Raw genomic sequence first — 14885 nt, forward strand, 5'->3', positions numbered from 1 at the left:
GGAGCAGTAAATGCTGCTGCCTCAGTCTGTGAGGGAGGAGCAAAGAGGACCTGCCAAAGCAATCTGGGGACAGTGTAAGTCATAAACTCCCATAATGTAATGGAGTCTCCCTCAGCCAGACATTATCTCTTGTCCCTCCATCTCTGGCCACCTGTCTCCGGCCCGTCACTACCTCTCTAGCCACCTGTCTGCGGGTCCCTGGTCTGCCACCCCTTGTCCGGCCACAGATTGGTTGCCCTCTTAGATAAGCTCATTTCTCTGGCAAGAAGTAAATGTTGTACAGTAGTAATGGCTGCAGCCAGCCCATCTTATCAGAGCTGCTGCTTGTTTCATCCTCGGGGTGGCGGAGAGTCTGGCAGCCACTGGCCAAGCTGGAAGTGAAGCTGCAGATGGCACTGCAGGGTAGAGGGGGCGGCACATGGTGTCAAGCTGTTCTACGCGGAGTGGAGAGACAGACTTGGCATGCTCTGTGCATGTTGGCCCAATGACAATCTGCTTCATGGGTCCATTCCAATATGTCGCCTGGGGAGCCGCCAGATCACAGCCACTTCTCGTCCTCCGCAGCTAACTTCTGCCTTTCTGAGAGGGACAAAACGACTGCTGGGTCAGGAGGTGATTTGCAGCGCTGCACCGAAAGAGGGAGGGTTTATATTGCCAATTCGGCCAAAAGTTGTCTTTGGAGTTAGAAAAGTTTCTATTGCTGTGTTTGTCCCTACTCGTGGAGAGTTTTTGTGTGTGTTATTTCCTGTGGCACAAGAAATGTAGGACATAGATGGTAACAAACCCTGAAAGAGGTCTTGGTCTTTTCTTTTCCTTTTACTACAATTTAATAAAAAGTCAGTGCATACATGGGTCAATTACAGCCAAGCTAACCAATTTCTCCTCGTCTTATTCAAAACGAATATATACGAGCATAACCATCATATCCGGTATTTACCTAAATGTGGGAGATATGTTCTTATTTAATTTTATTTTATATTAATTTTTGCTTGTTTATTCCAATCCATTACTACCGGGAATTCTAGTTCTTTCTTGAACTTTTTTTGTTTTAAACAATTCCTCCTAGATTGGAATTCAATCAGACACTAACTGATTCCTACACAACGCAGCAAAATCAATTTTGATAGATTTCAGCAGAAACGTATTGAGCAGCGATTAAAGAGGAACTGTAACCCAGGATTAAACTTCATTCCAATCAGCTGATACCCCCTTTCCCAGGAGAAATCTTTACCTCTTCTCCAATAGATCATCAGAGGGTTCTGTATGGCTGATATTGTGGTGAAACCCCTCCCACAGTGTGATGTCATGACCATGGTGCTGACAGTTTCCAGTCTGTGAACCTCGTTGCATTGTGGGAAATAACTGCTTTTTTCCAACTGCCAAGCAATCAGTATCTTCCTCTGTGTGTAGAACTCTCAGTAACGGACATGCCGTACAGATCACCTGGCAGAACTAAACACGTCACCACCAGTGATATGTTTCAGAATGTAAATCAGGGAGAGGAAAGATATTTTACAATGTGCAAACACTGACTAAATAGTCTATAAATGAATATAGTAAAAAATAAGCAATTTTATCCATAATGTTTTTTTCACTACAATTCCTCTTTAAATTGTTCTGCTTGATGAAGAGCAAAGCTATATGGCTGTTCACCCCCCCTCCCCCCACACACACACACCGCTCCTGTCCTGCTCCCCTGAGACTGACATGGCAGGTTCATTAATAAACTGTCCAAAATCAATAGAAACTAAATTGGCATTTTAGGGCAATAGATGTCCAATCTGGACATGCATGGCAACTATGGGAAAAGGATGTAAACAGTATATGGACATAAAGCAATAGGCTAGGTCAACTAATGTTATTGGCCAGATTAGAATGATGTAAAGTTAGAGTGGCTATGCGAGAGTTATATGGGTAGGGGGCATGTGGATGTATGTACACCAACTTCCATCTCATCTGTTGAGTATTTGTTAAGCACATGGAGATATCGACATTTCCTGACGAAATTACCAATGCCTTGGAGACTTGAAAAAGTCTTCTTAAAATAGTAAAATTCAACAAGTGTGCTATCATTGCTGTTGAAGGTAGGGATGGCCGAGCTCCTGCTAAATCCCTTAGACAAAGCTGCCTCCCACTGAGTAGAGGCAGCAGAGGCTGCTTGTGTGGTATTACCAGGGAGGCAGGCAGAAGGGTAAGATGAAGCTACATTGGTGGGAGAAGGAGCAGGCTACTCTGTCCTCTGAGCCTAATGAGCCCATCACCAAGCTGAGTGGTGGATCTCCATTTTATATCCATACACGTGGTGCCTACGTTGTTAACATTCTTGCTTTGTTTGAAGTACTGATAACAGATGTTGCATGACGGTGGTTTTGAATCCATCATCTACCAGTTCCTCCTCCTGACCAAACTCAACTTCACTTCATAGGTTTCAATCAATTAAGGAGTCGGAGTTGGGTGATTTTTGTACCAACTCCACAGCCCTGGTAAGAATTAGACGAAGGAGTCGGAGAGACAGAGCAATTTTGAGTACTTGGAGTCGGTGGTTTCATAAACTGAGGAGTTGGATGATTTTTGTACTGACTAGACAGCCCTGAAAGGAAGCGCCTCTCTTTCGGCATGCTTGTAGTTCCCCTCTTCAGAAATGGCTGGTGGAGACCGCTGACACTCACCCGCCCTGCTCATGCTCCCTTGGGCAATTCTCCTTCTCTTGTTATTGGAAAATAAGGCTTGGGCATCAGTGCATGGCGCGTCTATCTTCTTTCCTTCTGGTAGTTTGGAGTCCTCCATCAACAGTGCTCCGGTCCCGAGGTGAGCGGCTGTATGCGCCGGGTCCCCCACCTCCTCCATCAACAGCTTCGACATGAGATGCTTCAATGGCTCTGCAGACCATTGTTGATGGCTTCAGAGTGTCTGGTGGACTTGGCATAGGAGGAAAGTAGAGGGAGCCTATTAATCACTCATCACAAACTGACTGCTCTGTGTCTGGGAGGAAGAGGAGGAGGGGTTAATGAAGTGCCCAGCGCTCGATCATCGACTCAATTACATCTTCAATTTTCTGTGATTGTATGGGACGGCCAACTCCACATATAAGGCATAACAGGCATTGCCTGGACGCCTGAAAGCTGTGGAGAACTATTAAAGCTTGATTGTGCTGTAGCTCACTGAAGAGTAAATTTCTTCATTTCCTTTCGAACCTCTTGCCTATCGGTATTGCCCCTTCCTTCTGGGTTTGTTTAAATGACTTACGAGGCCAAAAACAAAAAAAATGTGAAGTACCTGCATCATGTTTAAATGCAAGGAGGACGGCGTCCGTGCAGTTCCGCCGGGTCCCCGTAGTGCAATTTCCCCCGTGCCGCTCCCAACCCCACAGCCCGGGTCGGGCTCTCCTGCCTCTCCTAATTTGGCCGCCGGAGCTGGCCACGGCTGCGCAGTTCCCATAGACGCGAGTGCGGCTGCGTAGCTCTAGGGCCCCCTGATCCATGCTCACGAGACAGCCTGTAGCGTGGATCGGGGGGGGGGAAGCCCTAGAGCTGCGCAGCTGCACTCGCGTCTATGCGGACTGCGCAGCCGCGGCCAGCTCCGGCGGCCATATTAGGAGAGACAGGAGAGCCGACCCAGGCTGTGGGGTTGGGAGCGGCATGGGTGACGACTGCACCTCGGGGATCCGGCGGAACTGCACGGGGGGCGCGCATGGCGTCCTCCGCGCATTTAAACATGATGCAGGTACTTTACTTTTTTTATTTGTTTTTGGCCTCGTAAGTCCTTAAAACAAGACATGATGCCAGTGGCGGCTCCAGCTTCAGATTTTTGGGGGGGCTCAAAGGGGGCACAAGGGCTGGCAGGCGGGGCTTAGGGGGGGGGAATTTGCTACGCATGCCGCGGCGAGAAAAGGGGCGTGCTCATGACATCATGTGGGCGGGGCTAACTGTAATGTAGTTATACCAGCTAATGTAGTTACATAAAAAAAATATGAAGTAAATGCACATAATGACAGACAGCGTTTCACCAGTTAATGCATGTGATGACAGACGGCGTTTCCCCTGAAAATGCACATAAGAGACAGCTTTTCACCAGTTAATGCACGTAATGAGAGACAGCGTTTCCCCAGTAAATGCACATAAAGAGACAGATTTTCACCAGTAAATGCACGTAATGACTGACAGCCTTTTACCAGTAAATGCGCATAAGAGACAGCTTTTCACTAGTAAATGCACATAGTAGACAGCTTTTCACCAGTTAATGCACGTAATGAGAGACAGCGTTTTACCAGTAAATGTGCATAAGAGACAGTTTTTCACCAGTAAATGCACATAAGAGACAGCTTTTCACCAGTAAATGCACATAAGAGACAGCTTTTCACCAGTAAATACACGTAACGACAGACAGCCTTTTACCAGTAAATGCGCATAAGAGACAGCTTTTCACCAGTAAATGCACATAAGAGACAGCTTTTCACCAGTAAATGCACATGACAGACAGCGTTTCCCCAGTAAATGCATGTAATGAGAGACAGTATTTCACCAGTTAATGCACATAAATGACAGACAGCGTTCCCCCAGTAAATGCATGTAATGAGAGACAGCATTTCACCAGTTAATGCACATAAATGACAGACAGCGTTCCCCCAGTAAATGCATGTAATGAGAGACAGCATTTCACCAGTTAATGCACATGACGACAGACAGCGTTCCCCCAGTAAATGCATGTAATGAGACAGCATTTTACCAGTTAATGCACATAATGACAGACAGCCAGTGTCCCCAGGTAGGGCAGCTCAGGCCTGGCTGGTGGTGGTGGGCTGAGGGCCCCAGGGCAGCTCAGGCCTGGTAGGTGGTGGGCTGGGGTCTCATGGCAGCTCAGGCCTAGCTGGTGGTGGGCTGAAGGCCTTGGGGGATGTGTAAGGCTGGGGGCCCCAGGGCAGCTAAGGCCTGGCTGGTGGTGGGTGGGCTGTGCCCCCCCAGGGGGGTGCTCAGAGTCAGGCCTGGTGGTGGTTAGTGGTGGTGCCTGCTGGTGCTAGGCTCAGGAGGGCAGCTCAGGCCTGGGTGGCTGACTGTCTGGTGCTAAAAAAACAATATGGCAGTTGGCCAGGCTGGCTGGAGTGAACAGGACAGTCACAGGACACCCACCCCACCCACCTTGTCGAAGTTCCGAGTCCTGTCCTCCTGCTGGCTGTCTTAGCTGAGTCCATCCTCCAGTCCTGTGCGCTGTCCGTGGGTGCCTGACTGCCTGGGTCACGGCCACTGGGTGTGACTGCAGTGAGTGCTGCTGTGCGGCGGAGAGTCTGGAGACTAGAAGTCAGACAGTGACACAGTCTGACTGTCTCCTGTTGGCGGCAACTAGCTGCGCGGGCAGGCAAGGAGAGCGCGCTGCATGTCACGTGACGCCGCATACCGGATGACGTCACCACATACCCTGCGGGGCGGGCCGCTCTGCGTCACGTGGCTGAGCCTACACCCAGGCCGGGGCGGTGACAGTCAGCACCAGCCCAAGACAAGTCCTCCTCCCAGCCAGGCTCGGCTGCTTGTTTGTGCACTAAGGTCGGCCCGGGTCGGGCTCCTCTCGGAAGTTCTCGGAACTTGTGGCGGGGGGGCTTTAAAGGGGGCTAGTGAGTTGCCAGCTGGGGCTGAAGCCTGGGTAAGCCCCAGCGTGGCGCCGCCACTGCATGATGCTCTTAAGCAGTATGAAAAATGGAAACAGGTGTTGACCTTGGCTGCGTTGCTAGTTGGTAATATAACCTACTTATAGTCAAATAATAATGTAAACTGAAATAACTACCGATATTCCCTTACTCAAAAGTTATACAGTAAAATCCCTTTATAGTAAATTCCAAGGGACCAGGAAAAGTAGTTCACTATATCAGAAACGGTCATGCTCAAGCACATAAAGTATACTATAGTACTGGATCAATCAAAGCAACTGCTATCACACAAAATAAAGTCCTATTAAACATTACTATAGTGGAAATAGACTTGATCAGTCTGAATCATGTTCTTAAACAAATAATGCACACACAGCTAAAAAATAACACACTATAAACAATCTTCCCTATACATAAAAATGCTAAGAGGAGTACGATAATGCAGCTATATGCATTTATCGCTGCATTATCTCAGTTTTTTATTCTTGTTATCTATAAAGTAGCAGCAAACCAGATGCACTAAAGGTGCGTACACACATGCGACTATAGCTGTTTGAAACGATCGTTCCCTGATCATTTCAACCGACGATCGTTTTAAAAAAAGCAGCCAACAATCGTTAAGTCAAAAGATGGACGAGCTAGATCGTTAAAAACGAAAGATCTGTCCTGGCGGATTTTTTAAAACGACGATCGTTAGCAAAAGTAGTACATCGTTAAGAAACGGTCGTTCGTAGTAGGCAAGACATGCGCACTTCGTTTTATAGTCACAGCACATTACATTTTCCCCTCGCGATGAAACGTTCGTTCTATGATTGTGCCCAGTTAGGCATTGTATGCTACATGATTATACCATAATTTTAACAGGACAAAGTGTATTTTTGTATGTTTTGTCAACACTATATTATTTAACGTTAACGTTAGTTTTACAGTGTAACGTACGTTTTGAACGTCCGTTACGTGCGGGCGGAACTTGATATGATGTCACTTCCTGAAACAGTATGTAATGTTGTTCCGGATCGTTCCTTAAAGGAATACTTAAGTCTACTAAAAAAATGACTTTTACTCACCCGGGGCTCCCCTCAGCCCCCTGCAGCTGAACGGTGCCCTCGCCGTGTCTCTCCGATGCAGCTGGACTCGCCGGCGGCCACTTCCGGTTAGGCCGTCACCGGCCGACAGGCTGGGAACGCGGCTGATTACCCGCGTTCCCAGCCTGTCGGCCGGTGACGGCTAAACCGGAAGTTTTTTTAAGCAGACTTAAGTATTCCTTTAACAAACGATCAGATCGTTACACACCTTTAAAAGCTCGGTCGTTCTTTCGTTAATTAAAAGATCGTTCGTCGTTTACAACGAACGATCGTTGTCATATGTGTGTACGTAGCTTTAGCGTTAATTACATATGACTTATTGCTTTTCTTTATAGTTTCAGAAAGGATTTTCATAATTCCAAAACCCATAAAAAATCATAAGGATGTCATTCATTCTCTAGATTGTAAGCTCGCAAGGGCAGGGACCTCCTCCTAGTGTTTCTCATACTGCTGTTATTTTAACATATGTACATGTACCAACCACATATCAACTATGTATGTATCTGTATTTATTCTATTCAATGTCATGACGGTACAGTGTCTTGTATTTCTTATGTATATTTGTTCCCCATTATTTGTTTGTACTATGTACAGCGCTACGGAAGATGTTGGCGCTATATAAATAAAAAATAATAATAATAATAATAATAATTCATGTAACAAAAACATTTGTAAAGTCATTTTCTCCCATAGGACTCAAAGGGCATAGACTTGTCTCAAATCGGTACATGGTTGGTTGGTAAAAATGGATGTGATCATAAATGGCAGACTACACAGGCGGCATTTCAGTTTTCATTTAATTGCCTGCAGGGTTGGAGCTGTCTTGATAGGGTGTGGAAAGGCATTACTAAGATTAGGGATAGCATGACAGAAGGCTCTGGCTCCAAAGGTTTTAAGGTGGACTTTGAAGGTGTTCAAGTTTAGATCCTGTTGATCTAAGGTTGTTGGAGGTGTGATGTAGTTGCAATAAATCCTTTAGGTATCCGGGGGTCTAAATTGAGCGTGTGAGATTTGAATGTTAGTATAAAGTATTCTCCATTTTATGGGTAGCCAGCAGAGTGAGCAAAGGATCGGTTTTATGTGGAAATGGTGGGGTTGGCTTGTTAATAGCCTTCTGGGGCATTCTGTATTAGCTGCAGGCGGTGCAGGTTGGTCTTTATTTAGGAGGAGATTATTATTGTACCTGCATTGGTGCCCTGAGAAATTCACCAAGTATATCCCCATGTCTTTGGCTTCAATGGCATACAACTGATAAGTGTCCATTTCTCCTGAAAAACATCAGCTGGTGACTTTGTGGTAGCCTTCAGAGGCGTAGCAACAGGGGATGCAGAGGTTGCGACTGAGCTGGGGCCCTCCCTTAACCACAGTATTCACTCTCTGTTGGACCTGTGTTCGCAATATTTATTTACTTACTTAGTATTTCTATAGTGCCGACATATTATGCAGTGCTGTACAGACTGTATTGTCTTGTCACTGAACTGTCCCTCAGAGGGGCTCACAATAATCCCTACCATTGTCATACTGTATGTCTATGTATGTATCGTGTAGTGCATGTATCGTAGTCTAGGGCCAGTTTAGGGGGAAGCCAATTAACTTATCTGTATGTATTTGGGATGTGGGAGGAAACCGGAGTGCCCGAAGGAAACCCATGCAAACATACAAACTCCTTGCAGTTGTTGACCTGGCTGGGATTCGCTAACCACTACGCCACTGTGCTGCCTGGTAATAATTTCTTTGGATGCTTTGCATAGTAGTAATCAGGGCTTTGGAGTCGGAGTTGGAGTCGAGGAGTCGGGGCAGTTTTGGGCATCCGGAGTCGGAGTTGGAGTAGTTGATTTCATAAACTGAGGAGTCGGATGATTTTTGTACAAAATCCACAGCACTGTTAAAGAGGAGCTGTTAGGTATAAGGTCTCAGAGAAAATAAACACATATATCAGTAGCTAAAGATTGGCTGTACTTACATTACATATGCATTTCACTGTCCACGTTTGGATTTCACAGAATATTTATATAGTATATGCAGAGAATGATGCTCCTGACAGTTCATGGCAGGTTCCATGTTTGTGAAGCCAAATGTGTCGTCATGTCCTGCCTGCTTCTGATCACAGAACAGCTCGTACAGAATAACACAGTGTGCAGTGAATATTAATGAGCCATGTGGCTAGGAACAATAGCGGACTCCTGCAGTGTACTCTGCCCCGGAGATTTATCTGTGCTGTGCGCTGGACTGAGTTAGAAGCTGCTGAAACTTGATCCCGTCTTCTCCTTAGCAGCCGAGGGGAGGGCCCCAGAATGCTTTGCAGTATGGAATGCGGCTTGCGTCCTCCTTAGGAGCTTAGCTTTGCTGATAAGAACACATTAAATGTAAGAGAGATTTTTATCTTTAGTAATGTCTTTTTGGCTTCTGTCTAAACTGTTTAACACAGGAGAATAGAGGTTTAAATTAGCTTCTGCAGCCTGACAGTTACTCTTTAAGTATTAGACTAAGGAGTCGGACTCGAGGAGTCGGAGTCGTTTTGGGTACCCGGAGTCGTGGTTTCATAAACTGAGGAGTCGGAGTCGGAAGATTTTTGTACCGACTCCACAGCCCTAACAAACTTTGACCCATGCCATTTTTGCACTTCTGACACTGTACATGTCCTTGAAAAGGTTTTGGGGTGCCGTAACAATTGTAATGTATAGAATGCTTGTGTGTGTGTGTGGGGGGGTTAATGTAAAACTTGCACTGGGGCCCATAGCTACTTAGCTACGCCACTGGTGACCTCCTGAGCAGGCAGAAATGGTGGTGGTGGATAGGGGCAGCTCTGTGAGACCTAGTTGCCCACTATTTTATGTCCCTGGATGGAGACCTTGGCAGTACTCGGGAATAAAAGCATTTCTCTCTGTATATCATGTGTTCCTAAATTGTTGTTTGTAACCTGTTAAACCTTGTTCCACACAATTCTTTTCATTTTGTATACAATAATGTTTATACTTCACCATTGTTTGCAGAATAATTTTACCTATTCACATATTCAATTTCTTGAATAATAAAATAGTATTAGCTTTTTACCTCATAAAACACTATTATTATCGCACTATAGCAACAGCATAAAAGAACTGATGCTTGCCTTTGTCAGCAAATAGGTGTGGAGAAGCAGAACAACGATGCTGAATTTCTTATTACAAATGGTTAGATGAAAGCATCACTGTGCAACAGTAGGCTACATTTTGGCATAAAAGGGTGTGACAGGAAATGGCCCTACACAAGTAGCAGGCAGAACTCCCAGGAACATTTAGATATTACTTAAAGTGCAATGAAACTCCATATTACCTTATATACTCGCATATAAGCCTAATTTTAAAAAAATGTGCTGAAAAGTTACCTTATCGGCTTATATGCGAGTCAGTGAAGCAGAATGGATGGCGCAATAGGTTTTGTTACTGGCAGAGGAGCGGGAAAGATCTTGCACTAGTGATCACGCTCTTGTCAGCTGCCTCCCTGCTGTGTGTGCCCCGCATCTCCTGCAACATGGTGTGCAGAGTGCGCTGCTCAAGGCTACCTGTGTCCTCTGGCTTGTGGAGCGGAGCATGCAAGCAACAGGTAAGTGGTGCAATGATCGGGTATTCTTCCTGTGTGGCAATCACTGTGTCTCATATCTATGACGCCACCTAGTGGTGTCTTGTGGCACAGCTGTATCATCCTTTGGGCACATCTGGCTACTGTGTAGGGGATTATGTATATAAATCGTCCAATATGAACTTACTTATTTAGATTCCCTAGCCTGTTTATAGTGTTCATTATAGCTGAGTCTGTCTTCTCTGATTTCTTTTCAAGCCCAAGCCTACCCCCTACTGGCTCTGCTATAATGACTCAGCTATAATGATTCCTGAGCAAAGCCAGACTGAATGCTCAGTTGGGGATTTTATCAGGGCTGATAACATGCAGGCTGAGCAGTGAATAATGAAACAGAGAGCAGGGTAGGTGTTATCTCTAATGTTCCCACTGATATATATGGTAAAATACATGAGGGTGCTTCGTCTCTGGTTCACTTTAAGGCTCGTACACACGTGCAACTTTTCCACCTGACTATCGTCCAAACATGGTCTGTTGGACGATAGTTGGGCATACCTACATGTGACAAACAACTAGAGGATTGACTGATAACAGGTGGTTTGCTAGATCCAACTGGCAGACAGGGCAAACAATCTGTTGGGCTGATATTGTGCAGTTGGTCATCTGAGTACAAGTCATTTGAACGGCTTGTACTTGTTTTGAATGTGGCCATATCCTGCAGTCCATTGTTCCACTTGCGTGCGCAGTATGTAAATGAGCTGGACGTTTAGTTGGTTTGGCTGTGTTGTGTCAACGGGTTGTTGTGCTGTTGATCAAGCCGTCGGGTTGATCGTGCTCTTTGTTGGACGTGTGTGTACTGCCTTAAGTTGTTTAAGTGTTACTTTAAAGTGGATCCGAGATAAACTTTTACTCATTGCATAATTGTGTTCCTTTCATATAGTTTATAGGACATTTCTCAAGCACAATACTTTTTTTGTTTTTGTTTTAATACTCTTTAATTCCCTATAAACTAAACAAGTCTCGTCTACAGTTTCTCCAGTGCTTTGGCACTCTCAGATCCATGTAGCAAGGGCTTATGGGAGCTCAGTCTGGGTAGGAGTAGGAGAAGTTGTTACTAGCCGGAAATTTTAGAGGTAGAGGGGAGGAGGGAGGAGGAGAGGGGAGTATAGTTTTCACAGGCTGAGGGCTGGAGATGCAGATCAGCTTGCCTGATCACAAACAGAACATGGCTGCCCTCATTGTATCACAAGAAGAAATAATCATACACTGTTGAAGCTGTTTGCAGCTAGATTTGCTGTGTAAACTAACTAAACTTTAGATAAGATATATAGACAAGTTACTTGTAATAGTTAGTTTTTCATCTCGGATCCGTTGTATGAAAGTGGTGCAGTGGTTTTTCCCTCTTTCTTCTCACTACATCCCAGGTTCCACAGTACAGGGCGCAGTCATAAAGTTATGACTTTTTCCACATGGTTACAAACAAAGTATCTTATTCCGCAGTGTCTTCCCGTCAGGCTGTGGAAAGGAAGCTGGTTATTGCAAACATCAATTGTTTTTATGTGCTTTATTGCATCGTATATGATTTAGGAGCAGTGTGCCTGTTTGTGCAACACATAGGGGGTGCCTTAATATTCCACGGTTACTGACTCTTAGTTTTCATTAAGTGTGTTTGCCTATAGAGAGCAGCTATACTCTTAGTGATGTGCTGCCTGATATATTACTGGGACACTTCCAAGAATCATTGCGCAAAGGACCACGATCACAAAACATCTTAAAGAGAACCCGAAGTGGGTTTAAAGAATATTATCTGCATACAGAGGCTGGATCTGCCTACACAGCCCAGCCTCTGTTGCTATCCCAAACCCCCCTAAGGTCCCCCTGCACTCTGCAATCCCTCATAAATCACAGTCACGCTGCTGACAAACAGCTTGTCAGAGCTGACTGTGTTTATCTCTATAGTGTCAGTCTGCTGCTCTCCCCGCCTCCTGCAGAACTCCAGTCCCCGCCTGCATCCCTTCCCTGCCTGCTGATTGGAGGGAAGGGACGGGGGCAGGGACCGGAGCTATGCAGGAGGCGGGGGGAGCAGCTGAGACTGACACTACAAATGTAAACACAGCCTCACAGCACGGCTGTGATTTATGAGGGATTGCAGAGTGCAGGGGGACCTTAGGGGGGTTTGGGATAGCAACAGAGGCTGGGCTGTATAGGCAGATCCATCCTCTGTATGCAGATAATATTCTTTAAACACACCTCGGGTTCTCTTTAAAGAGAAACTGTAACCAAGGATTGAACTTCATTCCAATCAGTAGCTGACACCCCCTTTTCCATGAGAAATCTTTACCTTTTTTTTTCAAATAGATCATCAGGGGGGGGGGGGGGGTCTGTATGGCTGATATTGTGGTAAAACCCCTCCCACAGTGTGATGTCATGACCATGGTACTGACAGTTTCATGTCTGGCACCTCATTGCATTGGGGAAAATAAAGTCTGTTTCCATTTGCCAAGCAAACAATATCTCCCTCTGTGCATAGAGCTCTCAGTAACAAACATTCCAAACAGATCACCTGACAGAACTAAAGAGGTTACCACCAGTGATACTTTTCGGAATGTAAGTCAGGAAAAGGAGAGATTTTACAAAGGGCAAACACTATCTATAAATAAATATTTTGTAAAATATAAGCATTTTTATTCATTACGTTACCTTCACTACATTTCCTTTCTTAAATGTAGAGTAAATGTAAAGGCATAGATATAAAAAGTACATCTCTCTCAGATTAAAATGTTCTGTAAATTATTTTTCTTCTATGTCGCTGTCACATAAGGTGCCCACTAATGGTACAATTTTCCGAATGATCGACCATCTGATCCAATTGTTGCCATCAATTAGAATCGTTCGTGCCCACCAACGGAGGGGAAGATGGTAAAAAATCTGATTAGACTAAAGGTGGCCACTAATGATCCAATTTCTAGTGAAAAATCGTTCGAGCGATCAGAAATTCTGATCGGAAGCGAAATATTGTAATACATCTTTCACGACTACACCATCAACGAACCAATGTTTGCTTCCTATCTATCACAACCAACAAGAAAATCCAAATTTTGGTTCGACGAAAATTCATTCGGACAACATTTCTTTCACTCGTTCATAATTAATTGTGCCCATCAACGGAGGTTATTTACAACCAATCTGATCAGAATTTCTGATCGCTCGAACGATTTTTCGCTAGAAATTGGACAGTTAGTGGCCACCTTAACAGAATCATTTTGAAGTTCCGATGATGGAATGATCGTTCGTTGTCAACAGACACCATTAACGGGACCCGGTCTGGTTGATCGTTTGACGATCCTGTCTCCTTCATCACTTCCTTCGTTAGTTTGCAGCTGTTCTGCATCCAGCCAATCACCATGTGGCTTCAGTCCACGCATGGTGATTGGCAGGCTGCAGGACTCCTGTACACTAAACAGGAAGTAGAGAAGAGACTGGATCACCGGGGACCGGGTAATGTATTAGAGATGCCGATAATGACATCTTATCATTAAGGTTATTTAACGTTCTAGGATAATTCTGTAACGTTAAATACCCTTAGTAGCAAGATGCCATTATTGGCATCACCCTGCGCCACTTTTAAATGTACGCTCCCTGCTCACCTTTTTTGCAGTTAGATTGTGCAACTGCCATTCACTAAGTGCTTTGAAAAGAAATAAAACCTTAAAGGATACCCGAAGTGACATGTGACATGATGAGATAGACATGTACAGTGTACAGTGCCTAGCACACAAATAACTATGCTGTGTTCCTTTTTTCTTTCTCTGTGTAATAGACTGCGGAAAAGCCGCCGCGCGGACTGGCAGCGAGGCGGCTGGTTCCACGTCCAGCTCGGCGGTTTGCACGTGGCAGCGTGCGTCTGATGTGGCTGGGCCTGTTAGTGCACACAGATTGAGGAATATGCGCGCGCGCGCTGAGAGGCAGAACCTTTATGACAAACGAGGAGGGATCAGCTGACCAGGTTGGTCAGCTGATCTCAGAGCGAGTGGCTATTGGTTGATCAGCGATGGGTGGCGCCGGGAGCACCGCTCTATATATAGTTGTTGCTGGTCAGTCTCAAGTTGTCTGCCGTTGCGAACACTTACGTGAAAGCACTCAGACCATAGTCAGATCTCACAGTGTGTTAGAACCAGGAGGACCTGGGAATTCACACTGAGCCAGATTACTACTGTGTTACTATTGTGTTATACTTCAGACTAGTTCCAGGGTGTTGAGACCACGGACCTCACACCCAAGACTAGGGATCCTGTGTTACTATTGTGTTATACTTCAGACTAGTTCCAGGGTGTTGAGACCACAGATCTCACACCCAAGACTAGGGATACTGTGTTACTATTGTGTTATACCTCAGACTAGTTCCAGGGTGTTGAGACCACGGACCTCACACCCAAAACTAGGGATACTGTGTTACCATTGTATTATACTTCAGACTAGTTCCGGGGTGTTGAGACCACGAGCCTCACACCCAAGACTAGGCATTGTTTGATATCTGTTATGACCTACTGCATTCATGACTATCCTTCTGCTTTCTGATTCGGTACCTACGCAAATCTGATTAC

At 45.4% G+C, this 14885-nt stretch overlaps 2 long non-coding RNA genes across 3 annotated transcripts in view; one reads left to right on the forward strand and one right to left on the reverse strand.

Moving 5' to 3' along the window:
* The window catches only part of LOC137531556 (uncharacterized), a 150722-nt gene that overhangs the window by 109419 nt on the left and 26418 nt on the right, over window positions 1–14885 (forward strand). The gene's annotated exons all lie outside the window — the stretch shown is intronic.
* LOC137531555 (uncharacterized) overlaps window positions 11320–14885 on the reverse strand; it is a 181170-nt gene continuing 177604 nt past the window's right edge. Inside the window, exon 4 of the long non-coding RNA XR_011023670.1 lies at window positions 11320–11796. This is a non-coding gene — a long non-coding RNA (uncharacterized lncRNA). The remainder of the gene's footprint in view (window positions 11797–14885) is intronic.

Source organism: Hyperolius riggenbachi, chromosome 9 (assembly GCF_040937935.1).
Source record: "Hyperolius riggenbachi isolate aHypRig1 chromosome 9, aHypRig1.pri, whole genome shotgun sequence".
NCBI lineage: Eukaryota > Metazoa > Chordata > Amphibia > Anura > Hyperoliidae > Hyperolius > Hyperolius riggenbachi.